Source organism: Hemicordylus capensis, chromosome 2 (genome assembly GCF_027244095.1).
Source record: "Hemicordylus capensis ecotype Gifberg chromosome 2, rHemCap1.1.pri, whole genome shotgun sequence".
In the NCBI taxonomy this organism is placed as follows: Eukaryota; Metazoa; Chordata; class Lepidosauria; order Squamata; family Cordylidae; genus Hemicordylus; species Hemicordylus capensis.
In genome coordinates this window covers 17,353,434-17,373,917 of record NC_069658.1, presented here as the reverse complement: position 1 = coordinate 17,373,917, position 20,484 = coordinate 17,353,434, and the positions used below count along the sequence as shown (strand labels likewise).

The 20,484-nt window shown below is 45.4% G+C and overlaps 1 protein-coding gene across 3 annotated transcripts in view; it reads right to left on the bottom strand.

Annotated features, from left to right (window-relative positions):
- DCC (DCC netrin 1 receptor) overlaps positions 1-20,484 on the bottom strand; it is a 1,362,689-nt gene that overhangs the window by 358,571 nt on the left and 983,634 nt on the right. The gene's annotated exons all lie outside the window — the stretch shown is intronic.

Sequence of the window (20,484 nt, the reverse complement as noted above, 5' to 3'; positions counted from 1 at the left end):
AAACTCTGCACCCAGACGATGCAGGCACCCAACGTCTCCATGTTTGAAAGCAGGAACTGGGACCTCTGAGAATCCAAAAAGCTATCCCAGCATGCACTGTGCTACCAGGAGACTGAGAACCCTCATTACTCCTTCAGCTGCTCCCTACCAGGCCACAAAGGGACAGGAGGTGGGGCCAGACCTACTGAAGGCATTGGAAATAAAGAGGTCATTCCCACAAACAAAAAATTTGTTTTACCCGGTTTGGGAGCTGTGTGTGCTCCCAATTTTTGGTTGTGAGGAAGCAAGTTAAGGGGAGAAAAATCTGGGCAGAAGTGATTGTGTGGAAGCAAGGTAGGAGGAAAATCTACCGAGGTTTTCCTCTTTCCCTTGCTTCCCCACATTGAGGCGGTTCCCACAATCAGTGGGAGCTGCCTGAGGAGGGTGATTGGGGAGACAGTCTGCTCCAGGCAGCTGAACCAGCTGCCCACACAACTGCTGGCTCCATTACGGAGCCGGTGGGGGCTGGGAGGATTGGGGGCTGTGCAGCCCCCGGAAGCTCCAGCATGTCCTGTGTGAGCGCTGGTGAGACCCCCAAGCCGGGAAGTTGCTTTTTAGCCTCCCAGTCATGGGGTCTACTCGTGAGTTGCCATGGCACGGAGCCGCACCACAGCAACTCACGATCAGAAACCCCAGGTTGGCGGAGTGCTCGCTCCGCTAACCTGGGCTTAGGGGAGGGTTGTTTAAGCGGGTGACCCACTTTTGTGAGACCGGGCTTGGCTGTGAGCCCAGTGGTACTCGCAGCCATGCAAAATAGGGCTAGGCTCCCTTAGCCCAATTTTGAATGGCCGTGAGAATAGCCTCAATGACTTCTACCCAGGTTTTCCTCTTACCTTGCTTCCACATAACTGAAAATTGGGTGCACACACACAGCTCCCAAACCAGGGTAGAACACAATTTTTGATTCTGGGAATGTCCTCAAAGGATCATAAGAGTGTGCTTTGAAGAGTGCAGACATACACAGATGCAAGCCCCAGTAGCCACAGTGCATGTCTCAAGAACTCCTCCTGTCAATTCAAGTACCTGGCGCCATGCTGAACTAACTAAACTCCCAAGCAACCTATAAAAACAGAAATGATTCTTAACTAGACCTTTTGTTTCTTGGAGCCAGTTCTTCACAAGCGGCATACAAATTAAATAGATAAATGAGGAGAGGCACCCCAGTCGAGGAGAGGGTGCTTTGCTTATATGCACTGCCTGCCAGAAAGGTTACACATTACTATGGGGTTCAGAGTAGCCTCTAGCAGCACACAGTTATGCTGCAATATGTTTTATGTGGTTGTTTTAATTTTAAACACTGATTCAAAGGGTGCAAAAAAGGCCCGAGAACGCCTTCTGCCTTTGTGAATGGATGGCATCTGCTTTTGCTGCCTGTGCACCATTTTTAAAAACTCGATAGGAAATTGCCGATGTTCTTGTTTTAATTCTCATTGCTGTGAGGTGATCTGCCTGCTTACACACATTAGAGGACTCTTTAAAAGCTCTCTCACAAGGCTCTAATGTGCATAATTGTCTGGTTTTAAAAACAACTGCCAAATTAAGAGTCTCTTTTGAGATCCCATTTCGGCGTGGTCTTGTGTAGCCTAATCTGCTTTAAACACTTACAGTATTTTGAAACCTTGTGGCTGTGTCCTAATATACCTAAATGCCGGCATGTTTAAAATAAATCCTGGTGATTCCCCTCAATTAAAATTTCAGAACGTGGAAAGACAATTGCTCTATTAAGACTTTAGGGCTAGTCACACGGTGATAAAAATGAAGATTGGAAGTATGCAGCCCGGGTTTGGAGTCAAGTTGGAAGTTCACTGTCAAGGAAGGAGCTGGGAGAAAGGGGCTCAGACTGAAGGAGAGTAAACTGTAACTGGCTGTGATGGCTGCATTGGCACGTAATATGAAGTTGGAGGTAGCTGAACCTGTGGAACCAAGGATGGGCTGGGAGAGCACGGGGCCCCTGCTCTTAACCTTCCTTCCCCCCAGATGACCAAACTGTCCATTTTTGGTGCACCTCCCAGGAAGCCCTACTCTGTGCAGCTCCATGAGGCATGGAGCAGAGTGGAGGAATCCAGGGCCAGAACTTGTTGTTCCGGTCTCCAGATATCCCACAATGCAACATGTGACATGCACATTGCATTTGGGATTCCCCCGTCAGATGGGTCCTCTATGTGCCTGTCTCTGTGTCTCCTTAGGCTGGACTCAGCCCGAGGAGGCACATGATACCCAGTAGCCGGGATAAGGGTGCAAACGCACCCTTAACCTCAACTAACAGCCAGGTTTCTTAAGAGGGTTAGGTGAGGAGTGGAGGGATCTATGAAGATTCCACTGCTTCTCAAGACCAGCCTAACCCCAGCTGGGCTGTCCCAGGCTGGGCTAGGCTGGTTGTGAGAACAGCTCCCTGAATCGCATCACAGATGTTCATCCAACTGCAGTCCAGCAACCTCCATTTCCAGGGCAGGGGAGTTCCTCCCTTTTGCTGGTCCGCTGAGGCTGCAACCCAGCCAGCTCCATAGCGCTCACGCCACTAGAATATGGGCAAGGTATCAGCGCATCTCCAAGGCAGCAGCCATTGGCCACCATCTCAAAGAGGGCGTGTCAAGTACAATCATGACTTTTCAGAAAGGTCTGCCCACCCTCGTTAGGGAAAGGACATTTAAATCACTTTAAATGCCATGCCATGTAAGCCCTTCTTCTAACAGCTCTTGTAAGAGCCCCTCAGCAAAACAGTCTCACACAAGCACAATTTTTTTTTTTGCGGGGGGGATGCTGAGGGCCACTGATTTGCTGTTACTCAGGAAAGGAAAGGGACCATTATGAATTTCTCGGAGGGGATATGTATATAAGGAGGGCAAAGGATCCTGGGGTCTGGCCCATGGTGACCACTTGTGATAGATCACCCCAGCAACGCAGTACATAGAGACCAAACCACACTCTGGCCCCTTTGGCAGCTTGCCACCAGAGGCCTAGAACTCTTGTGAGAGGGCCAGTCTACCGGGGAGAACCTTAGGCTCACCAGTCTTCGGTCTTCCATCTGACTGTGCGCTCATGAGTTCAGCTATCTAAGAAAGGGGAGGGGGCGTTCTCTCTGGTTAATGATAGAACTTTTACACAATGATCCCCTCACCTCCAGGGAAACCTTTCATGCACCCAGCAGAGATTTTGACACTTGGTTGTTGTAGATAAATGATAACAGTGGTTACAGGAAATCCAGAACAGCTCAACGCAATTCACAATCAAAAGTAAAACAATTAAAAATTGGAAAAAAATCTAACATAAAACTCATTGAAAGCCAATTGAAACCATTTGAACACTGTTAAAAGCCAAGCTAAAAACATGACTCTTCACAGCAATCTTGAAATCATCTAGAGATAATAACAGTTTGCACCCGGGATACCTGAGGGACCGCCTGCTCTCAAGGGTTGCTGCCCGCTTGACGAGGTCACCTGAGGGGGCTCTGCTCCGGGTGCCAACAATGAGGGAGGCTCGGTTGTCATGCATGCGGGACAGGGCCTTCTCTGTTGCTGCCCCCAGACTTTGGAATGCTCTCCCAGTGGGCATTCGCTCCTTGGACTCCACCACAGTTTTTAGAAAGAGTGTAAAATCTTGGCTTTTTGCCCAGGCTTTTATCTGATTGTCTCTGCTGCTGCTCTTATTGCTTTCATGCTTTTGTTTTAAATTTTTTATCAGATTTGTTTTATATTTTTAGCTTAATATTTTAATTGTGTCTTTTTTACAATCTTTTTAAAAAATTTTGCTGTAAACCGCCTTGGAATTGTTTGAATGAAAGGCGGTATATAAATTTAACAATAAATAAATAAAAAATAGCCTCATTTGGACATTATTAATGGAGGCTGTTCTCATGCACAGGCTCCAAAAATATGGTGAAATTATGTCTTGCTTCTCAGTCGCTCTCCCATGCTGGGTGGGTGAGTCACACTTACAGCCTTCAAAAGGTGAAGCCGCTTCAGATCATGGGAAGGCACACAATCATGCTTACAGCCTTCACCTCTTCAGATGAAGGCTGTAAGTGTGCCTGACCTCCCCACTCCAGTGCCCCACAATCGGGGAGAGTGATCGACGTGCCAGGCAGGACGTCTGGAACAGTTTCAGAGGCTGTACACACTCCGTTAATGGCGTCTGAATTTTGTATTTACAGTGCACAGACAAGGAAAGGAACTAGTGAAGCGTGGGAGAGAGGCAGGCCTTTGGCTCTATCATTCCCAACCTTGGGTCCCCAGATGTTGCTGGGCTACAACATCCCATCATCCCCCTTAAGTCGTATGTCAGGATGATGGGTGTTGTAGTCCAATTTGTATTGTTTATTTTGTCTGGTCTTTGTTGTGCACCACCCAGAGATGCAGGTTTTGGGTGGTATATAAATATGTTAAATTAAATAAATAAATAACATCTAGGGTCCAAAGGTTGGGAGTTTCTGGTCTGTACTACAGTCTTCTGTGTTCCTTCTTGCTCCAGCCCACTGGTATCATACACTCCCACTGTCTGCATCACTTCTGACAGCATAAAGAGTTGTCCATCCATGACACAAAGCTAATGATCCTCTGCCAAGTTGGATAAAATTGCTACCTTAAATTCTGAAGCTGGGGGGTAGGGGGTGGAATTACTATAGAAATTTATTCATGGCTTCACTGGCACTGGAAGATACTTTATGCCTGTACATGTACAACATATTATTGATTTATATTGAGGGGCATTGGATGCTATTGCAAAGGATTAAGGAAGATACAGACTGATTCAAATTCACTTTCACTTACATGGTTATTATTAGAGTCTTACATGTTTCACTGCTTTTCAAGGAGAGAGCAGGATCCTATATTTTAAAAGGGAAAATATCCAGTTACTACTCCCACCCTCAAGTTAAATTAAGATAAATGGCAGTTGGGAAATAACTAATTTACTTAGTAATAATTAGAGCTAAAGACAGTTGTTCATAAGTTAAACCAACTGGCAAACTTTGGGGATTTTAAAGGAGAGAGGCAAATTAACTCTTGGCTTACTACTGTGCTGGCTCAGTCCATTTCAGATCAAGAACTCTATTTTTTCTCATTAAGCAAGTTTTCTGTTCCAAGAAAGGGTTATTTCTTCTTCGAAATCCAAGGGAAACGAGCTGTTCAGTTTTCAAAAGTGGAAAAAGCAATATTTAATTCTGCAAATATTATAAACAAAATGAAATGACAAAATGAAATTAAAAGCTTACTGTCCTGTGTTTCTTTTAACACTATATCATGAGTGACTTTTGCTTGGAAGGACAAGAAGACCTACTTATTGCCTTCATCCCACATAGTAGCCACAAACGTTATGTAGGCCAAAGAATGCTTCCTTCTTTTAAGGCAGAGAGATTTACGTTTATTGCATGGCTACCTAGTACCCAGCCCCATTTAATTATCTATAACAATAGTTTCCTAGAATGTAGAACCAGTGGATTGATCAGAAACCCAGATGCCCCCACATGAAGACCTGGGCTGAAAGTTCTCATAGGAGAATTTTCAGCCAAATTGGGATGGCAGATGTGAATGGCAAAGGAGGGGGACCGATCAGTCCAACATGGTGCCCCTCCCAGTAGCCACAGGCTATTTTCCCCACAATCTACCAAAAATTACACTACATGCTTATGCAGCATTTATCTAATGGTGGCTTGAAGGTTAAAAAAAAAGTTTCAGCCAAGTACGAGAAGGCTTCAGAAATTGCAAAAATGCCTGGCTGTAGCCATGTACAGTGGGGTAAAGGTGGAAGAAGTCTCACCCCCGACACATCAGTCACCTGCACGACCCGCTGCTCATGCTTACAGTGGGACTTGTCTGGAGAGGGCAGAGCCATACCTATGATGGCAGGTGCTGACTAGATCTATCCACTCTTGTAATCATGGGAGCACCCCCATCACAGATAGGGCTCTGCCCTGTTCAGACGAGCCCCACTGTAAGCATTTTTTAAAAATTTTTACATTTTCTATCCTGCTCTTCCTCCAAGGAGCTCAGAGCGGTGTACTACATTCTGAAGTTTCTCCTCACAACACCCCTGTGAAGTAGGTTAGGCTGAGAGAGAAGTGACTGGCCCAGAGTCACCCAGCAAGTCTCACGGCTGAATGGGGATTTGAACTCGGGTCTCCCCAGTCCTAGTCCAGCACTCTAACCACTACACCACGCTGGCTCTTGTGAGTGGCGAGGCATGTGGGTGAGTGACGCAGCAGGGGTAGAACTTCCTCTCCCTTTGTATATGGCTAGACAGCAACATTCATAGGTGGTTGAGAAGAAAGGTTGCTGCAAGTCAGCAATGGCCAGAAAGAGCTCCACATCATGCCAGTGAGTTTAACCTCCCCACCCACCCCCCACACAAACAAAACCCCAATATTTTGGCTGCCTATTCCCCCAAATGATCCCTAGCTTTTGTAACCTGCAAAGGGGGACACAAAACTGGTAACCTTTTTTTAGTCTACTCTACTGAAACGCATGCACACACACCTCTACAGAGTGCCCCTGGAAACAAACCTTTTAGATAGCCCTTTAAACAATCACAGTACTGATTCTTAATAGTCATTCCTTCTGCAGGGACACAGCACAATTACCTGCCGTCAGAGGAAGCATGGCCAGAAAAGCGATTCTAGCAATGTGGCAAGATTGTTCACACGACCAAGAGGACGGGGCAGTGGGCAGGGGGAAGGGAAGACTAGTTAAGCTTACCTTCCCCCCAGTCAAGCAATGGCTTGTTTCTGGAAGTGCGGACCACACTCCCAGATAAGCAGTGCTGCGTGCCTGCAGTGTGCAGCTCCAGAGGCTAGGACAACGTGATCTGGCCTTGGGGGTTCCACATCAGGGGATTCCCCCATCGCACGAGTGCTCTAGGCACCTGTCTCTGTGTCCGCTGCGGCTAAGCACTCCCGGACATTACCCAGGACATCAAAACAAGTCCGCACAGAGAAAGATACTTTTAATTTATCCCACTGGAATTGCAGTGATCTTCATAACCATCATTCCAGAATTATCTTTGCTGTAGTCTTTCCGTTTATACTAACATCTATATGATAAATAAAGAAGTATCAGTTGTGAAGCCTGACTCCAAAACATCAATGTCTGTATTTTGGATTAAAGTTATGTTCATTTCCTTTTCATCCTTACAACAGTTTAGAACCCAAAGCAGGCTGATGGTATTGATCCATCCAAAAGCTAGATTCTGCCAGATTCTGTGTCCATGGGTTTTTTTTTTGTTTTTTTTTAACTGCTTGCACAAAATTGTGCAGTGTGATTAACTGCAATATTTAATTCCAGCTGACTGGCAAGTATATATTGACAAAGTGAAGGTGATGGGATTATCTTGCTGGCATCTGTCTATCACAGGAAGATGGGTTTATTTATTTTAGCAATACACAGTGTGCTGATAAATCTAACAATAAACTGCAAATTCAAAGAGTGAATTAAAAGGCTGTCAGTTTTACTTAGTAGCTGTGACTTGTTTGATCCCCCAAGTAAAGGCCCCCTTTTTGTTACAATTTATGTGGCTGACCTAAGGTCGCCTGTGGAAATGCAGCATAGACCAGAGGCTTGCAGCTCATTAAATCTCTCCATTCCAGTGCCAATGCAGGCATCTGTCTTGGTCTCCAATTTGCCGCAGATCCTGGCTACACATTATATCACAGGAAGAATGACCAAGGAGTCAACCAAGCTCTGATCCCTGAGAATTCTGATGTCTCCTCTTTTAAAAAGTGGAGAAGAGTACAGAGCTGGTGGTCTCCTTTCTCCATCCATTGCTTATCTGTGCATATCTTTACGGTTATGCATTTATCGTGTGACAAATGACTAAATGAAACAAAGGGTGCCCATATGTTTCATCTGCTACTAGTAGAGAAATGAATGCCAGACCCTTTTCAGACAGCAATAAACTGCACATTCTGAAGAGCCTGCATGCAAGTTTTAAGCGAGAGCTTATTTGGCATTAATGCAATCCGGACGACTTCTACCCTTTCTCAGTGGTTCTTCTCACAGGCTGTTCAGATGCCCATCATGGGCCTCGCGCAAGGTTTCCATAGCAACACCTGCAGGCCAGTCCTTGCTTCTTTTGAATGACCCACCTCTTTCCATCACTACTTTTTTGGCAAATGAGGAAAAGGCCCTGAACTACCTAAATGCCCACCCTTGCACTATTCTCTTCCCAAGAAAACAGACCTTTATGGCTTCAGCTTGAATTTCCTACAGTTCAGGGAAACTGAGAGCTGTGAGTACATGACAAAATATATATTCAGCTTATTTAATATATATTACTTTTCACTGAGATCAAGTAGCACTGAAGATGGCTTACTAAAATATATATGAATATGAATACGACAAATATTTATATATCGCTTTTCAACAAAAGTTCCCAAAGTGGTTTACACAGATATAAATATATCTATATATTACATAGATATAAATTTATATAAAATGGCTCCCTGTCCCCAAAGAGCTCACTATCTAAAAAAGAAACAAAAGATAACAATCCCACTGGAGGGATGCTATGCTGTGGATGGATAGGGCCACTTGCTCTCCCCTTGCTAAATAAAGAGAATCACCACTTTTAAAAGTGCCTCTTTGCTCAGTGAGCAGGGAACATATGTGGGTGGAGCTAACATTGAATGACCATGTTCTTTAGACATGGGCCACCAAACTGGGAGAGCCATCATGTAGGAATTTGGAAACAAGTTCAACGTCGAACTGGTTCTGTTTGACAGTTCAGGATCAAACCAAACCACCCCTGTTCGATCTGACCTCAGACTGAACCCCTCTGGTGGTTCACGGATTTTTGGTGTTTTTTTAAAAAAATTAAATTACACTTACCCCCTCCGGGGGAGTTGTCTGAGGTGGCGGGGGGGGGGTCCACAGAAGCTCCCCCCCACCAGCCTCCCAGGTCATGCAGAGGCTTATTGTGCAGGCACAGCAGCCTCCAAAATGGCTGCTGTGCCAAGGGGCGGAAAGCCGAAAACCGGCCGAATAGCAGCCAAACAGCCAATTTCAGGAATAAGTGAGGCTGGTGGGGGATGAGGAACCTTTGTGGAACCCGCTGCGGCCTCGGAGAACTCCCCCAGAGGGGATAAGTGTAAAAAATATTTTTTTAATTAAAAAGAAACTTGCAACGACCACCCCCAGACCAAACTGAACCAGGGAACGTTTTGAGGGGGTGCTGGACATGTCTTGGTCCAGTTCGGGTGCAATTCAAACTCAAACTGAACCAGACCAGCGGGTTCCATGAACACCCCTACTGTCATGCTTGGGTGGAAGCCATCATGATCACCCACCATTTGCTTCCAGAGTTCCCCTGCTCACCCACCATTCACTTCAGAAACCTCCCCGCTACTTGCCTCCATGACCCCCTCTCACCACCACCGTTGTGGCTGGCTTGCTTCCCTTTGCTGGCCATTACACAATATAATGACATCACCACCCCAGTGCCTGTGATTGCTGGGATGGGCTCATGCCAATAGAGTGGCATCGTTAGACCACGTCGCGTCTGGCAAAGGGAAGCAAGTCAACCATGATGGCAGAAGTGAGAGGCCAGCAGAGGCCAGTGGGGGGTGAAGGTGGAGGTCAACAGCAGTGGTGGGCCACCAAAAATGTTAGATGTAGGCCACCGCCGCTATTGCTAGGCCACTTATGTGGGATATTTTTCACATATTTCAAATCTATATGCTGCAAGGAACTACCATTTACTTTCTCCAGAAGAGACACTGTTGAAGATATCCAGCGGAAAAGCTGTTTGTGACTCTATGTTTGTTTACTTATGTGCTGATAACCTAGGACGGGGAAAGCAATTGCAACTTGGGCAAAGACAATTTTTTTCCATGATGATGCTATTTTTTTCCACCGTCAAAAGATGGTGTTAGAAAATGACAGATGGTGAGCTCTGGAGAGTGAAGCCCTCTCTTTATCATCAGGACATGTACAAGACAGACTGCCATAAGGCAAAACAAGCTTCCATATCGCGCTTCCACCCTCGGCCTTGAACACAGGCGATTAAATTCTTAGTATGCATTATTTGTGGAAAGGCAACACCTAATGCTGCTGCTGCCCAAGTGAGATTGTGGTGCTGCTATAACAACAGCTGCTGCCTGAGAAGTAACAAAGAGGATCCTTCTAGATACACACGTCCAGGGCTGGGCTTACGGGTGTGCAATACAAATGATGCCCTAGGTCATCAGGCTTGTGCGGGGAGGGCAGAGGAGGAGGTGTACCATAATTCAGTTGTTCTTTAAATGTCAGTGTTGGATGCCCTACCACATCATTGAAATACAAATGATGAGAATGATGGGCAATGTGTTTACATTACTTTATAACTCATACCTAACCCACCCATCATCCACGTTGCTGAGAGCAGTATATATGGCCACCCGCATTATCAGTTAGAGAAGCTTGGCTCTCAGGCTATGAACAATACTTGGATTTTTTTTGGAGGGGGAGAGAGATAGGGTTAAAAGGGGGGCTTAATAGCGGCATCAGTAGCAGTCCACCCAGCAAGTGCTGGCTGGAAGGCCACCCACCATCCCACCCCCAAATGCCCCTTGAAATGGCAACTTGGTATCATGAGAGTTGCTATAACAAAATGGCTAAAAGACTGAGGTGCAAAATTAAGAACGGACTGGTTTGAATCTCATCTCCGCCATGGTGGCCTTAAGCAAGACACTCCATCTCTGCATCAATCCCCACCTGCAATATGGGGATACCTTACCTACATAGGAAAGGAGCATAGGAAGCTGCCTTACAATTAGTCAAGGCATCACTCCATCTAGCTCAGACTGGCAGCGGCTTCTCTGAGTTTGCAGGTAGAAATCTCTCCCAGGCCTATATGGAGATGCCGGAGACTGAATTTGGAACCTTCTGCATGCAAGCATGTAGGTGCTCTTCCCAGAGTGGCCCGATCCCCTAAGGGGAATATCTCACAGTGCTCACACATGCAGTCTCCCATTCAAATGCAAACCAGAGCAGACCCTGCTTAGCAAAGGGGACAATTCATGTTTGCTACCACCAGACCAGCTCTCCTTCCTCTTTCATGTTGTGGTAAAGATTACAACAAAATAATACTCATGATGGACTTTGAACTGTTGAAAACAGCATACAAACGTTAACTATTTGTTTTCAGCATTCATGGGCATTCCTGGGGGAAGATGGCAGCTATCAGAATGACCACCATCATACAAAACAAGTAGTGAATGCAAAAAGAGGGGAGCCAGTGAAAAAGGTCAGCAAGTTCCACCTCCCTGTGAAGAACTGCCTCCCATAAATAAAAGATTTAGCTAAAAATGGTTTACATGTCTATACTTTGCTTGGTTTGGGGGTTTAATGAGCTCAGCATGGCAACTGTTGCCAGATACTAGGACTGATTGGAAGAGTTCTACAGAGGTGTGCTGCAGAGTCGGTTGGAAGGCAACTATCAAGGAAGAAGCTGGGAGACTAAAGGAGAGTAAACAGTTAACTGATTGTGACTGGGGTGTAGCTATAATTGAGTGGATGGGTTCAAAGAACCTAGGGGCCCCAGCTCCTGAGGGGCTCCCCAGCTCCACCCCTCCCTATTTTCTTCATTATCTCCCTCACTCCGAGGGGCTACCGGGGAGAGAGGGTGAACACAGGCCCCCTCTCCCCTAGCTACGCCCCTGATTGTGAGATAAAATGTGCACTTTTTGGAAGAATAAACTTTTCTTTCTTTCTTTCTTTCTTTCTTTCTTTCTTTCTTTCTTTCTTTCTTTCTTTCTTTCTTTCTTTCAACAAATCCTCTTTATCTTTAAACTATATGAATTTTTCCTGTTGGAGTAACACCCCATTCCTATAGCATTCCCCCCACTATCGAGGGCAGTAAATATTATGGAAGAAGGCTGTTGTAGTCCATCATTTATTTACAACTTGTAGATAAATGGTAGCACTGGATAAAAGAACTATCATACCACTTTTGCCCCCTGAGCAGCAATATGACGATGGCTTCTCTAGGACTCCCAGAAATGTGAACCTGCCCAGGTCAGCTCTGCTCCGACACCATTACCTTTCCACTCTCCTTCTCATAAAGAACAGGACTGCAGAGCTATCATAATTCAGTACAATGTTGCCCTTGACCAAGAGCATAAAAAAGGATGGTATTGCATATGTCCTGGGGGGGAAAGACAGATGTTTAATGTCATGGAAATGACAGATGGGGTTGTAAAAACCACTCCGGTGACCTACTGTCTTATCTACCCTGGTCTACGCATCAGTTTAAACTTTTGAAGGGATTCTTTTAATTTGAGGGGGTTCATCCATTATCAACCACACAAATATCTTAAGAATAAATATTAATCTAAATAATATTTATTTAATATTAATTAAATATTAATAATATTATTATTCTATTAATAATATGATGTCATTATTACAAAATAATTGTTAAATTAAATTATAAGAATAATATATAATATATGAATAATATATATTATATATGTTTATATACATTATAAGAATATAACAAAATATAATATAATATTAATAGCATCAACAAAAACAACAACAATAAATAAATAAACACATACACAAAGGAAAAGGGTGCCTGGGCATAAATTGCATTTTTGTTTACCTTAAGTCAGTTGCCATTTGTCTCCATATTACACTACAGATAGGCCTTACTTAACCCCAGTCCCATTCCTGCACTCCTGATAGATTTATGCTTACCTCTAGCCACTGCCACAAGGCAAATTTGCACTTACTAAGACAATAAATGCAATGGCTGACATCCAGACTAATCATGTGTGTAATGGGGAGGGGCAATTTTCAGAGATCTCATCTTCACTGTGCCTTCCAAAAAAGGATATTCTGAGGGCCCCACAACTTTCGGGGACATATTCTGAGGAGGCACAATGGGCCAAAGACGAAAGGGGAGACCAGCAAAAAGTCACCGCCCCCTGTTGTGCATTCAACATTGAATTAGATGTTGCATTTTCAGTGCATCTGACATTAGACTGGATGTCAGATAATGTTTCCTTCTTGGTACACCAACTCAGGAAAAATGTATGTAAGCTGTGAGCTCTAGGGTTGCAAAATCTTTGAAAGCACGGCTATGCTCTCGTGGCTAATGTGAGACATGTGGATGAAATTGCCTATTTCCAAATCTAAAGTGTGTTTTGGGCCTATTTTATAGAAGGACAAAGTAAGTCCTTGAAGTTGTTTCCTTGATATGCTACTAGGGCTAGAGTTTGATATTTTCCCTTGGGCAAGGGGACGTATTGCTTTACTTTTGTAAAAGTTATTACAAGGAATAATTTCCAAAATGAGATGTGCTGGAATTCAAATCTGCCCGGAATTTATATTCACCACTCTTAGATCTAGAAGCTTGTGAAGAGAGGGGAGTCGTCTTTGAAGTGTTGGTTAATATTTCTTTAAAGCGGTTTAAAGCTTTAGTTCCGCTGCCACCATCTATGGTTCATAGCATGTAGTAGATCTTTCACTATCGTCTAGACTAGTAATATAGTTGAATAGGCATGGGAGGTGTAACTAACAGAGCCACTCAGACTAGCTTCCTGAATAAAAACAAGATAAAAGGTCTATTGATTTAAAGATTATGAGGACATTTTCATTCACTACTAGCACAGTAGGATCCCCTGCAGTGTTCCCTCTAAAAGGGATTCTCAGACGTTGTTGACTACAATTCCCAGAATCCCCAAGCAAAAGCCATTATAGCTGGGGATTCTGGGGATTGTAGTCAACAACATCTGGAAATCCCTGTTAGAGGGAACACTGGTCACCTCTTAGCTCTTTTACATATTTTTCTTTTCCGGGACAGCACTTTGTTTACAGGTTTTACACAGGGTTTTAATATGGTTCAGTCTTTAACCTGTTGCTTCACAGAACTTCCTTTTAAAACTTATTCTTATACTCAGAGCCTATCCAGGTTCTTCTTTACAATCTGCCCCATCTGAGCTGCTGATTTACTAGCAGGTTCATACTCCAACTGAACTCTCTTTACCCTTCTCCAACCGTTTTTAGCTGTCACATTTCCCAGCAAGGCTCCCACAAGAAAATGTGTTAAGCCTTTCGTGACCAAATACCATTCCACAGTCCATTACATCATCATTTTCCCACAAAGCCCCTTCCATAATCTCTCATGTGAACAATGGCTGGGGCTTCTAAATGCCAATTCATACCGTCTTGGGCAGAAAAAGCCTGGAAATCCTGCCTTGGCAAGTTTTCCTGCTTGAGGCCAGCCAGATATATGCCTCTACAACTATGTGAAGACTGCAAACACTGGGCAGCATCCAGACTAAGTGTGGGGAGGAAGACTGCTAACACTTACCGCTCCGCAGATGATCCCTCATTTCTCCCTGGGCAGGCACAAAGATGTTTCAGAGAGAAAGGATTGTCTTTTGAGGCTCATCCTTATAACAGCAGAAGACGTTGACAAGTTGCACAACATTGTTACACACCAACTGTTGCACAACACCATGAGTCTTCCATGAGTAGTTGCACAAACATTTTCCCCACTCTGAGTGAAATACTGTGGGCAAGATGAGAGGTACAGAGCGACACTACTGAAGGATGCTGAGCTGGTTGTGTCTGTGAACATGCTCATGTTTCTGTCCATGAGCATGCTCAGAAGTACCTTTTGCTTAAAGTGATTACTTCGTTTGTTCAAGGACAGAGCATAGTCTGAAGTTCTGGATATCATTTCCTCTGTGCAGCACAGTGGGGAGACAGACATCGAGATTCAGCCAGGAAGCCCTGGTGGACCAAGGGGTATGAGGCAGGCATCTAGCTTATGTGCTACCCCTCAGCTCTGGCCCAAGGAGGGAATTTACCAGCCATGGAAGGCTCTTTGGACAATAGGCCAGGACAATACTCTGTTGCCCTGATAAAAAGAACCAAGCTCTTTTTGCTTGTTGATCTGAGCAACCAGGAGAATCTGTCCCTGTTGCAAATCAATGACCTTTGCTTTGCTCCACCCTCAACTGCACACCAAAGCCAGGGCTGACACAGAGCCAGATGGGTACCCAGATGCTTCTGTTAAGTAGATGTAATAATAATGAAAACATTTCTCTACCTCAAAGGCATATAGCAAAACTTAATTAGTCTTCATAAAATCCTTTAAAGCCCTTTAATGGGAGGATGGGAGGACAGAATTGCAAGTTCCAAGTAGCACTATTCCATCAGGATACAGATGACAAAAATGGGAATGTTTACAGAATGTCAACTGGAAACTGCTAGACTGTAATTCAGTCAAATTACTTTGTAGTGTAATTGATGCTTCTTTCCTATTAATCGTGTGCCAACCAGTTCCAGTAGGCACATCAAAGTGACACACTGCTATTAAGTACATTAGCAAATTATTCGTCCTGATGGTGTTTGGAATGCGTGTGGCATTGCGTGTGTGGCACCCCATTTAAGATTCCTGCTAGTGAGGGTTGCATCAATCAGAATCCTGATCTCACCATAACATTATCCTCAAGTTCAATAGTTTACTTTCTCCCCATGGGGTGAATTGAAGCCTACACAGAGAAAGGTAGAGGGATACATTTGCAGATACCCATTGGGGTAGGACTACATGATTGAAATCATGCAATCTTAGGCTGCAGAAATATAACAGAATATATAAATATTCATTGTATTCATCATATTCGTATGTTCTGATTGTAAGAAGTACAGACTGTCCTCAACTTAAGATGCTCCAAGTTAAGATGGGAGGAGAGTGGCTCTTATGGTAGCAAGCATGAATTGTTCCCTTTGAGAAGCAGGGTCTGCCCTGATTTGCATTTGAATGGAAGACTACATGTGAGCACTGCTAAGATATTCCCCTCAGGGGATCCCCCTCTGGGAAGAGCACTGCATACTTGCAGAAGATTCCAATTTCCTTCTCTGGTTGTTCCTCCCAAGATCGGTCTGAGAGAGACTCCTGCCTGTAACTTGGAGAAGACACTGCCAGTCTGTGTACTGAGCTAGATGGACCAAGGGTCTGACTTGGTATTAGGCAGCTTCCTATGTTCCTCAGATGAATGTCACTTAACACATTTGTAGATTTCCCCCTTCTTTCAACTTTATAGCTGTGTTTCAACTTGACAGTATTTGCCGTGGGAGGGGAGGCTCTGCTAGACAGCTGCTGGTGTGTGGGCTAGAGGACGAGGTGGTGAAAATGGCAGGTGCGAATTGTCATTGAGACGAGCAGCCCTGGCATCAGCTGCTGCTGCTGCTTCTGAGAGACTGGCTGACTTGCACATCCAAGGTGCCCCCCCCCCCACCACCACTACTGCTTCAGCTCTTCTTCCTCTAGGCTCAGCCACACGGCTGTGATGGGAAGAGGGAAAGAGCCTGGCCCCTTTCCCAGCCCACATGCCACTTCCTGCCCAAACCTCCTTCCTTCCCTGTCTAACTGTTACTCAGGAGGAGACTGAGGTGAGCTACCCAGTTGCCTCCCTCCCTCCCATGGAAAAGAGCCACGAAGGGACTGAGAGGCAAGGGTGAGCCATTTTTCGGATTCTCCACTCTCACTTTTCTGCTGCATGTCTGAGACACAGACACAGACCCCAGCAGCAGCTCTGACAGGCATAGGGGAAAATAGGATATCCACCCTCATTTCTAATATTTCTATGGGAAGTTAGGGGTTTGGGGTTTTTTTGGTTTTTAAAAAAAAAACATTTTATATCCCACTCTTCCTCCAAGGAGCCCAGAGCGGTGTACTACATACTTAAGTTTCTCCTCACAACAACCCTGTGAAGTAGGTTAGGCTGAGAGAGAAGTGACTGGCCCAAAGTCACCCAGCATTTATCATGGCTGAATGGGGATTTGAACTCGGGTCTCCCCGGTCCTAGTCCAGCACGCTGGCTCTCTTTGAGCGAAGACATTTCAACTTAAGACACAGTTTTCAGGAACCAATTGTGTTGTGCATCTGATCGTTTACATCTGAACACTGCCACTGCAGTTTGGGCTTCATGGAATCAGAGTTAAGGGAAGGGGTGCAGGCAGTCCTATTGCCAAGAAGGAAGCCTGCACAGCCAGCTTCCCTGCCTCTCTGCAGTTTTGCTGACTGCAGAGAGGCAGCTCTCCCTGTCGTCTGAATGTGGGAGGAAGCTCCTCCCTCCCTCTGGCCTGACTGGCTGTGTGTGCTGTCCTCCTGTCAAGAAGGAAGCCTGCACAGCCGGCTTCCCTGCCTCTCTGAAGTATTGCTGACTCTCTCATCCGAATGCGGGGAGGGGGCATGCGGAACAGCAGGTCCACTGGATCCATGGCTCTGCATTACATCTGAACTGGACCACAGAAAAAAAAAGAGTAGGCTTAGTCTCTCTTGCTCCTCAGGACAGAACGAGAACTAATGAGTTGAAATTACAAGGAAGGAGATTCAAGCTGAACACCAGGAAGAATTTCCTAACTGTAAGAGCTATTCAAGAATGGAACTGTCTGCCTCATGCTGTGGTGGGCTCTTCTTCTTCTTCAGTTATTTTCAGACAGAAGCTGGACAGCCAGTTCTTAGAGATATTATCCCAGTTTCACACACCGAGCAGGGGGCTGGAGAGCAGAGCTGGTCTTGTGGTAGCAAGCACGACTTGTCCCCTTAGCTAAGCAGGGTCTGCCCTGGTTGCATATGAAAGGGAGACTAGAAGTGTGAGCACTGTAAGATTTTCCCCTTAGGAGATGGAGCCACTCTGGGGAGAGCATCTAGGTTCCAAGTCTCCTCCCTGGCAGCATCTCCAAGATAGGGCTGAGAGAGATTCCTGCCTGCAACCTTGGAGAAGCCGCTGCCAGTCTGTGTAGTCAATACTGAGCTAGATGGACCAATGGTCTGACTCAGTATATGGCAGCTTCCTATGTTCCTATGACTAGGAGACCTCCAAGGTCCCTTCCTTTCCAGGATTCTGTTTAGAAAATACCCAGGGGCCATTATTTGCTCTTAGTGGCCCTCAGCTATTAAGCCAACCCTTGCAAGCAGAGCTCTGACCTGTCCCTTTTTCTTGTTTATTCTGCGATGGAATGTTGGGCGGATGGCTTTTATAGGAGTCTATATAGATGGTTCCACATTCCTGGGATTCCTAAGGCCAATGGATTTATGCAGGCTGTCTTAGAATTTCAAATAAGCACACTTCAAGCTAGAAACCTGCACTCATCAACTATCCTCTGTTCCTGAAGAATCTCTAGCAGCATCTTGGAAGTAAGGCTTTGTATGGTAATAGCATACAAAGCCTCCAGATGCACTACGGAAAAGATTAGGCATTCTTAAAGCAGTGAGGGATTTATATCCTGACCAATCATACAGTAGTAAAATTATACAATGTAAGAGCGAGAGGAGGGGGAAGGGGCTAAGGTTTAGCAAAAAGTTTATAAAGGAAGATTTGATCTAGGAGTTTTAAAAAAATGCCACCCTTCATATAAATCCAGCCCTTGTATTCAGAATAATTATTTGAAAAGCTGGAACATGGACTGCTGATCTCTTAAACTGATTACTGAGGGAGAAAATGTGTGCACTTTTAGAACCAGCAAGCACGGAATGTGCATTGCGGATGCCTTTTTCTGTCAGCTGTTATTCCACCGCTCTGAGGAGTTGCATAACGTTTTTGGTATTTCCAAAAGTGTTATGCAAAATGACACATGGAAATCTTGACATTCAAACACATATTGAATGTCCGTTCCATGTCTCAGGAAAGGGCAAAGATCAGACTGGCTGGATTTTACATGGAATTAGAAGTGTTTGATAAAAGGGAAACAAACCTGTTGTGAGGGGAAAGGGCACACAAATCGCAGCCAAGAGGAGGGAGATGGCACACCCAGAAGGAAAAGCACCACTCTAAGATAGTCTCTAAGGCAGGGATTCTCAACGTTGGGTCCCCAGCTGTTGTTGGACTTCAGCTCCCATAATCCCCAGCCACAGTAGCCTTTGGTTGGGGATTATGGGAGTTGAAGTCCAATAACATCTGGGGACCCAACGTTGAGAATCCCTGCTCTAAGGGGACAATCGGCAGGCAACAAACACTTAGCCATTCTATGCCTACCCAGACATGGAGGCTTCACATCTTAGAGGTCAGTAGGGAGAATGCAAACTCCGTGGCCAACATCCTATGTGTGTGCCTGTGTGGTGGCAAGAAGCATCCCTGCTGCAGAGAACTCTCTGAGCTCCACAGAGTCTTTTGCATAGGGAGGGGGGTGATTTCTGATGATGGCTCTTTCCCCTAGAAATGCCCCGCACTACCCAAAAATATGCCCCTGAGGGCTGCATAATCCTTGGAATGTTCTCCACAGGGGTGACACATATCCCTGCACTCAGAATGCCAGCTGCCAAACATGTTTCAAACATGTCTCTTATTAGTAAATATGATGCTGACATTTATTCATGCCACACTTAATACCGGGGCTGATAGAGCCCATTGGAAGCATTCACAGTGGGCCTATTTAAATACACTCACACACATACATACACACACTGGCAGAAGTTACCGGAGTCAAGCGATGAAATCTGGAAAAAGAAATACCAGATGTGCTGACCAAGCATATCTGGTTTGGGATGTCAAAGTTCTATTGTGTGCATGGAAGCTCATTCGCCCTATAATAGCCTCCCCACATTGTTTGATGGAGGGAGCAAATCCATGGATGCATGTTTTTGATGTGCGCATCAGAACTGTCCATCAAAACGAGTAGAGGCTTCCACGCATGTAAGAGTTCCACAAGTGCCTGAGGGCACATAGATCTGGGGAGCGGGCCAACAGAAATACTTAGGACAGTAAATATGCGCTACAAAAAAGAACAAATTAAGAAAAGCTCTCTTTGGTTTATCCTGGTCCATCAAGTGACATATACACTGATAGCACATATCAGGGGCAGAGCTGTTATAGTGCTGATAGGTTCAAAGAACCCATTGAGCCCTTCACTGGGGAACCATGGAGCCTCTGGGAAGAACCACAGAGCTCCCCCTTCCACGAGGCTAGAGCTCCTGCCGCCGCCGCCACCGTCTAACTTCAACTCATGCCTGGCTGAGAGAAGGAGGATGGATGCAGCCGGGTCAGCAGCTGCCGCTGCCATAGCTGCCTCAGACAGCCACCTCTTTAGGCTGCTTAGCTGGCTGCACCCATCCTCCTTCCATTGGCTGGGTGCCAATGGAAGTCTATCTATCTATCTATCTATCTATCTATCTATCTATCTATCTATCTATCTATCTATCTATCTATCTATCTATCATTCTCCTAAATGTACCAGTCGCTAATCCCATGGGTGGCAGCCCTTGTGAGAGTTTGTGGGCAGCTGCCTGGGGAACAGCGATGGGGACGGGGAGAAAATGGCAGCAGCGGCCAGCCAGCGTGGAGGGAAAGCACGACTGACGGGTGGGAAGGGAAAGCTCCCGCAGCCCAGCCAGTAGAGAAGGAAAGTGCCGGCCATGCTGGCCAGCGAGGGAAACTGCAACCAGTGGGCAGGGAGGGAAAGGAAAGCCAAGCAGAACAGACTGGGGCTGAAGGGAGAAGGGAAGGATGGAAAACAGACTGGG